Raw genomic sequence first — 7,339 nt, forward strand, 5'->3', positions numbered from 1 at the left:
CAGACCGTACCCAGGCAACGGGCAGGCGCAGCCGAACTGTTTGTTCTGAACGGAGAGCACAATATTTTAAATGTAGGCCTTTGGCATATCGCAAATTCAAAAATGCTTGCAAATAAAAAGACACTAAGCACATCTATAGAATATGCAGAGTAAAGTATGTTGACTTAATATTCTCGTAGTTACAATAATGTCGACAAAAAAATGTAGGCTAGGGTGAAAAGGATGACGTCAGATATCATTAGGTGCGTTCCATTTGACTGCACCGGCCAGCGATTTCGTCACGTGACAGGAGGAAACCGGTGAAAAKAACATTTTATTTGTCACATGTGCTGAATGCAACGGGTGTAGACTTAACCGTGAAATGCTTTTTCAGGAACCCTTCCCRATGATGCAGAGTTAAAAAGTAATGATACAAAGATTGATAGTAGCAAAAGAGAAATAAAATACACAAGAATGTGGAGTGATATACAGGAAGTACCAGTACCAGATCAATGTGGAGCTATATACAGGAAGTACCAGATCAATGTGGAGCTATATACAGGAAGTACCAGTACCAGATCAATGTGGAGCTATATACAGGAAGTACCAGTACCAGATCAATGTGGAGCTATATACAGGAAGTACCAGATCAATGTGGAGCTATATACAGGGAGAACCAGATCAATGTGGAGCTATATACAGGAAGTACCAGTACTAGATCATTGTGCAGAGGTACAAGGTATTTGAGGTAGATCTGTACATGAAGGCAGGGTAAAGTGAGTAGGCATCAGGATAGATAATAATAAGGTATTTGAGGTAGATCTGTACATGAAGGCAGGGTAAAGTGACTAGGCATCAGGATAGATAATAATAAGGTATTTGAGGTAGATATGTACATGAAGGCAGGGTAAAGTGTAGGCATCAGGTGATAATAATAGGTTTTGAGGTAGATATGTAATGAGGCAGGGTAAGTGCTAGGCATCATGGATAGATAGTATAAATAAGGTATTTGAGGTAGATCTTGTATACATTGAAGGAGGGTAAGTTAGGATAGGATAAGATACTAATAAGGTAATTTGAGGTAGATAATGTACTGAAGGAGGGTAAGTGATATGGCATCAGGATAGATAATAATAGGTATTTGTGGTAGATATGTAATGAAGGCGGGTAAAGTGACAGGCTCCAGGATAGATATAATAAGGTTTTGAGGTAGATTGTGTACATGAGGAGGGTAAACGTACTAGGCATAGGATAGATAAATAGGTTTTGAGGTAGATTTGTAATGAAGGGGGTAAGTGACTAGGCATCGGATAGATTAATATAAGGTATTTGAGGTAGCTATGTTATGAAGGCGGGTAAGTGATAGGCATCAGGATAGATAATAATAGGTATTATGAGGTAGAATATGTTAATGAGGCAGGTAAGTGATAGGCTAGGATATAGATATATAGTTTTTGAGGTAGATATGTACATAAGGAGGGTAGTGATAGGCATCAGGATAGATAATAATAAGGTATTGAGGTATAAAGATTTATGTACTGAAGGCAAGGGTAAAAAGTGACTAGGCATAGATAGATATATAAGGTATTTGAGGTGATATGTACATGGAGGCAGGGTAAGTGCTGGCATAGGATAGATATAATATAGGTATTTGAGGTAATATGTACAATGAGGCAGGGTAAAGTGATAGGCATAGGATGATTAATGATAAGTATTTGAGGTAGATATGTAATGAAGGCAGGGTAAAGTGACTAGGCATCAGGATAGATAATAATAAAGGTTTTGAGGTAGATATTAATGAAGGCGGGTATAAGTGCTAGGCATAGGAATAGATATAATAAGGGCATTTGTAAGTGCTGGTAAGAGCTTCTGCTAAATGACTTAAATGTTAAATGTAAATGTATTTGAGGTAAATATGCATGAGGCGGGTAAAGTTTGAATGAGTGTATAGTGGTTTTTGTGTTGTGTCAGTACGCATATGTGTGTGGATGTGATATATATAGCGCTCATGCATAGTCTGTGCAATATAGCGTTGGTGCAGATAGTCCGGGTAACCATTAATGAACTATTAAGCAGTGTTATGGCTATCCGCTTTTAAATCCCTCCGAGGTTGTCCTTATCCTACGTCACTTTGATTTGAACCGACTCCTCTGACGAGATAAAAGATCGCGTCACAAAACGAACGCTCAAGTGGAACCGAGGACCCCACGTGGGGACATCGTTCTCTGATAGGTCCCTGAGCAACCGTACACTCCTTCAGAGCAAATGTGATTGGACAGACAGAGGCGCGCTTTCACGGCCGTTTCAGCCCTAGACTGCCTGTGTGTGGCACCGACCGGGGGAAAAGCTTGCTGTGGATAAACTGCGATATGTGACATTGTCGAAGGTGTAACTGTTACCATGTTAGCTACGCTTTTAAACATTTTCAAAACTCTTAAAATTCGGGGAAGACGTACTTGAGAACATTACCTTGGGATTACTAAAGCAGCCATCTTTTATCAAAACAAAACGGCTCAAGTACAGCAAGTAAGCTAGAGAAACCGTTTCGTCTTGAACCAGACCAAATTCGTTGGCTAGCTCGTCCTTCTCGAGAAGCGGGGTGCGCCGAGAGAAGATGACTGGTGTGGTCTGCGTTGATCAAGAACCTTCTCGCCATCCAGACACCCTTGGACGGATTTAAAAGCGGATTTGTGTAGCTAAATATCCGTACTTTTTACATCAAATCATCTGAGTACYAAACACACAGGTAGGAGAATGACAAATAAAGTCAAGACAGAGTACGTAGTTAGGTAACTTAGCTAGCTTCACGTTAACATGTGTGGCTAGGCTAGCGCTGGGCAAACTAGCTAGCTAAACAGGTTACTTACCGTTTAAACTAGCCGTCGCTGCTATATCAAGTTGGGAAAGTGGAATTTACAGCCACACGGTGGTTAGATCGGACACACTACTGCTGGTGTGAAAATGTGGAACTATCATGTTAGCGACTGTTAGCTAGTTAATGATGATCATGTGTATTTTGTTGTCCGCCTTTGTAATACATTTTCTTTAACCTATGACAGTTTTTGCCCAACGATTTTTATCAGCCAATTTGGGCTGAAAAATCTTCCTTCTCCTGTTTTCAACCAACAGATTAAATCGCGTCTTCAACGAAGGATTTTGAGGAGTTCTCTAACCCCCCCACAGACTGTTGTTGTTGAGAGGAGCAGAGACCAGCCAGACACTGACCGTCTCATCACCAGAGTAACCGAAGCTCTCGCTTCTCCCACAAATAAACAAAGGATACATTTCAAGATGTATCCGCAGGGCCGACATCCGGTATGTTGTTGCCTCTTTTTTTGTAATGTTTTATCCTTCTCTGAACACAGAATTGCATTTTTTTTGTTTGCACGGAGAGCCCTGCAACACCTGAGTCCTGTTCTAGCTATCTGTCTTTCAAAAGATTTTTCACCATAATGTTGCCTTGAACTGAATTGACTGAAATATAACACTGTAGCTAGCTACATTAACAACAATATTAGCTATCATACTCATAGCAGAAGTCACATTTGTKTGTGTCTAATGATTTGATGTTGGAGAGAGGATTGTTTACATGCTATATACCCACATAAAAAAGTGACATCTGCCGTGAATTTCAAAGGTAAAAAAAAAAAAAAGTGTTTTTAGACCAAACCCCTCTCTTCTGTGGCACTGTCAGCCCATCCATCCGTGCGAATTAAAGCGCTGTGAATGTGATGGTGTTTTATGCTCAGCATTTTACAAGGGCTGCACGTCTGGAGCTGGTTGTAAAAAAAAATCTCACTCCCTCTTTTTGTCAGAACGCTACTGTTGGCATAGCTACTGCAGATGGACCCGTACACAAACACTCATTATAATCTGGAACACAATAATAGCTAGATCTATGAATGAAATCCTGTGTTCACATAGTGTTTCAGAGTAGAAGTCCAGGTCTAGGATCAGTTTTGCCTTTCATTATGAATTATATTACATGGACTGGGGAGTGGGGGCTGATACTAGATCTGAGACACTATGAGCACTGTCCCAGATATAGGATCAGTTCTGCCTTTCATTATGAATTCTATTACATGGACTGGGGAGTGGGGGCTGATACTAGATCTGAGACACTATGAGCACTGTCCCAGATCTAGGATCAGTTCTGCCTTTCATTATGAATTCTATTACATGGACTGGGGGGGAGGGGGCTGATACTAGATCTGAGACACTATGAGCACTGTCCCAGATCTAGGATCAGTTCTGCCTTTCATTATGAGTTCTATTACATGGACTGGGGGGGGAAGGGGGCTGATACTAGATCTGAGACACTATGAGCACTGTCCCAGAGTGCCAAACAGCAGACAGTGTGGAATACACATTTGATGCATCCAATCCATCCAATGTGAAATACTGATGCCCCATGTAATGAGCTGAGATATATACACATGTCCTGTCCTAGTGATGAGCTGAGATGTGTATATATATATATATATTATGTCTGTCCTAGTGATGAGCTGAGTGTTGTGTATATATATATATATATATGTCCTGTCCTAGTGATGAGACTGATTTGTTGTGAGATTAATAATATATAACACATGTCCTTGGTTCCTAGTGATGAGCTGAAGATGTGTGTATATATATATATATATATATGTCCTGTCCTAGTGATGAGCTGAGATATAATATATATATATATATGTCCTGTCTAGTGATGAGCTGAGATGTGTATATATATATATATATATATGTCCTGTCCTAGTGATGAGCTGAGATATATACACATGTCCTGTCCTAGTGATGAGCTGAGATGTGTATATATATAATATATTACACATGTCCTGTCCTAGTGATGAGCTGAGATGTGTATATATATTATTATATGTCCTGTCCTAGTGATGAGCTGAGATGTGTATATATATATATTATATGTCCTGTCCTATGATGAGCTGAGATATATACACATGTCCTGTCCTAGTGATGGGCTGAGATGTGTATATATATATATATTAATGTCCTGTCCTAGTGATGAGCTGAGATGTGTAATATATATATATATTCCTGTCCTAGTGATGAGCTGAGATGTGTATATATATATATATATTATAATGTCCTGTCCTAGTGATGAGCTGAGATGTGTGTATATATATATATTATATGTCTGTCCTAGTGATGGGCTGATATACACTGCTCAAAAAAATAAAGGGAACACTAAAATAACACATCCTAGATCTGAATGAATGAAATACTCTTATTAAATACTTTTTTCTTTACATAGTTGAATGTGCTGACAACAAAATCACACACAAATTATCAATGGAAATCAAATTTATCAACCATTGAGGTCTGGATTTGGAGTCACACTCAAAATTAAAGTGAAAACCACACTACAGGCTGATCAACTTTGATGTAATGTCCTTAAAATAAGTCAAAATGAGGCTCAGTAGTGTGTGTGGCCTCCACGTGCTTATGACCTCCCTACAACGCCTGGGCTCCTGAGGGATCTCCTCCCAGACCTGGTAAGCATCCGCCAACTCTGGACAGTCTGTGGTGCAACGTGGCGTTGGTGGATGGAGCGAGACATGATGTCCCAGATGTGCTCAATTGGATTCAGGTCTGGGGAACGGCGGGCCAGTCCATAGCATCAATGCCTTCCTCTTGCAGGAACTGCTGACACACTCCAGCCACATGAGGTCTAGCATTGTCTTGCATTAGGAGGAACCCAGGGCCAACCGCACCAGCATATGGTCTCACAAGGGGTCTGAGGATCTCATCTCGGCGAGCACATGGAGGCTGTGCGGCCCCCCAAAGAAATGGCACCCACACCATGACTGACCCACGCCAAACCGTCATGCTGGAGGATGTTGCAGGCAGCAGAACGTTCTTCCACGGCGTCTCCAAACTCTGTCACGTCTGTCACGTGCTCAGTGTGACCTGCTTTCATCTGTGAAGAGCACAGGGCGCCAGTGGCGAATTTGCCAATCCTGGTGTTTTCTGGCAAATGCCAACGTCCTGCACGGTGTTGGGCTGTAAGCACAACCCCCACCTGTGGACGTGGGGCCCTCTACTACCACCCTCATGGAGTCTGTTTCTGACCGTTTGAGCAGACACATGCCATTTGTGGCCTGCTGGAGGTCATTTTGCAGGGCTCTGGCAGTGCTCCTCCTGCTCTCCTTGCACAAAGGCGGAGGTAGCGGTCCTGCTGCTGGGTTGTTGCCCTCCTACGGCCTCCTCCAAGTCTCCTGATGTACTGGCCTGTCTCCTGGTAGCGCCTCCATGCTCTGGACACTACGCTGACAGACACAGCAACCTTCTTGCCACAGCTCGCATTGATGTGCCATCCTGGATGAGCTGCACTACCTGAGCCACTTGTGTGGGTTGTAGACTCCGTCTCATGCTACCACTAGAGTGAAAGCACCGCCATGCATTCAAAGTGACCAAAACATCAGCCAGGAAGCATAGGAACTGAGAAGTGGTCTGTGGTCACCACCTGCAGAACCACTCCTTTATTGGGGGTGTCTTGCTAATTGCCTATAATTTCCACCTGTTGTCTATTCCATTTGCCACAACAGCATGTGAAATTTTTGTCAATCAGTGTTGCTTCCTAAGTGGACAGTTTGATTTCACAGAAGTGTGATTGACTTGGAGTTACATTGTGTTGTTTAAGTGTTCCCTTTATTTTTTTGAGCAGTGTATATATACACACATGTCCTGTCCTAATGAGGAGCTGAAATATAGCCTATTGATTTCAATAAATGTGAAGATTAAACAAGATCAAACTTGTATTTCTTGCATGTGCATCATATCTCTCCTTTCTAATGAGCTCATCTGACGATGTGATGTTCTTGCCTTGTGTGTTTCAGGCACCTGGCATGGTCAGCGAGTCAGCCCGGGTTCAAGTTCACCGTAGCGGAGTCCTGCGACAGGATCAAAGACGAGTTTCAGTTCCTACAGGCCCAATATCACAGGTAACTAGTTAGTTCCATACAGGCCCAATATCACAGGTAACTAGTTAGTTCATACAGGCCCAATATCACAGGTAACTAGTTAGTTCCATGCAGGCCCAATATCACAGGTAACTAGTTAGTTCCATGCAGGCCCAATATCACAGGTAACTAGTTAGTTCCATGCAGGCCAATATCACAGGTAACTAGTTAGTTCCATGCAGGCCAATATCACAGGTAACTAGTCAGTTCCACGCAGGCCCAATATCACAGGTAACTAGTCAGTTCCAGCAGGCCCAATATCACAGGTAACTAGTCAGTTCCACGCAGGCCCAATTACAAGGTAACTAGTCAGTTCCAGCAGGCCCAATATCACAGGTAACTAGTCAGTTCCACGGCAGGCCCAATATCACAGGTAACTAGTC

General features: G+C 42.2%; 1 long non-coding RNA gene across 1 annotated transcript in view; it reads left to right on the top strand.

Annotated features, from left to right (window-relative positions):
• Positions 1-2,247: 2,247 nt before the first annotated feature.
• The window catches only part of LOC112075582 (uncharacterized), an 11,844-nt gene continuing 6,752 nt past the window's right edge, over positions 2,248-7,339 (top strand). Inside the window, exons 1-2 of the long non-coding RNA XR_002895004.2 lie at positions 2,248-2,725; positions 3,109-3,294. This is a non-coding gene — a long non-coding RNA (uncharacterized lncRNA). The remainder of the gene's footprint in view (positions 2,726-3,108; positions 3,295-7,339) is intronic.

This window comes from Salvelinus sp. IW2-2015, unplaced genomic scaffold (genome assembly GCF_002910315.2).
Source record: "Salvelinus sp. IW2-2015 unplaced genomic scaffold, ASM291031v2 Un_scaffold3248, whole genome shotgun sequence".
Lineage (NCBI taxonomy): Eukaryota > Metazoa > Chordata > Actinopteri > Salmoniformes > Salmonidae > Salvelinus > Salvelinus sp. IW2-2015.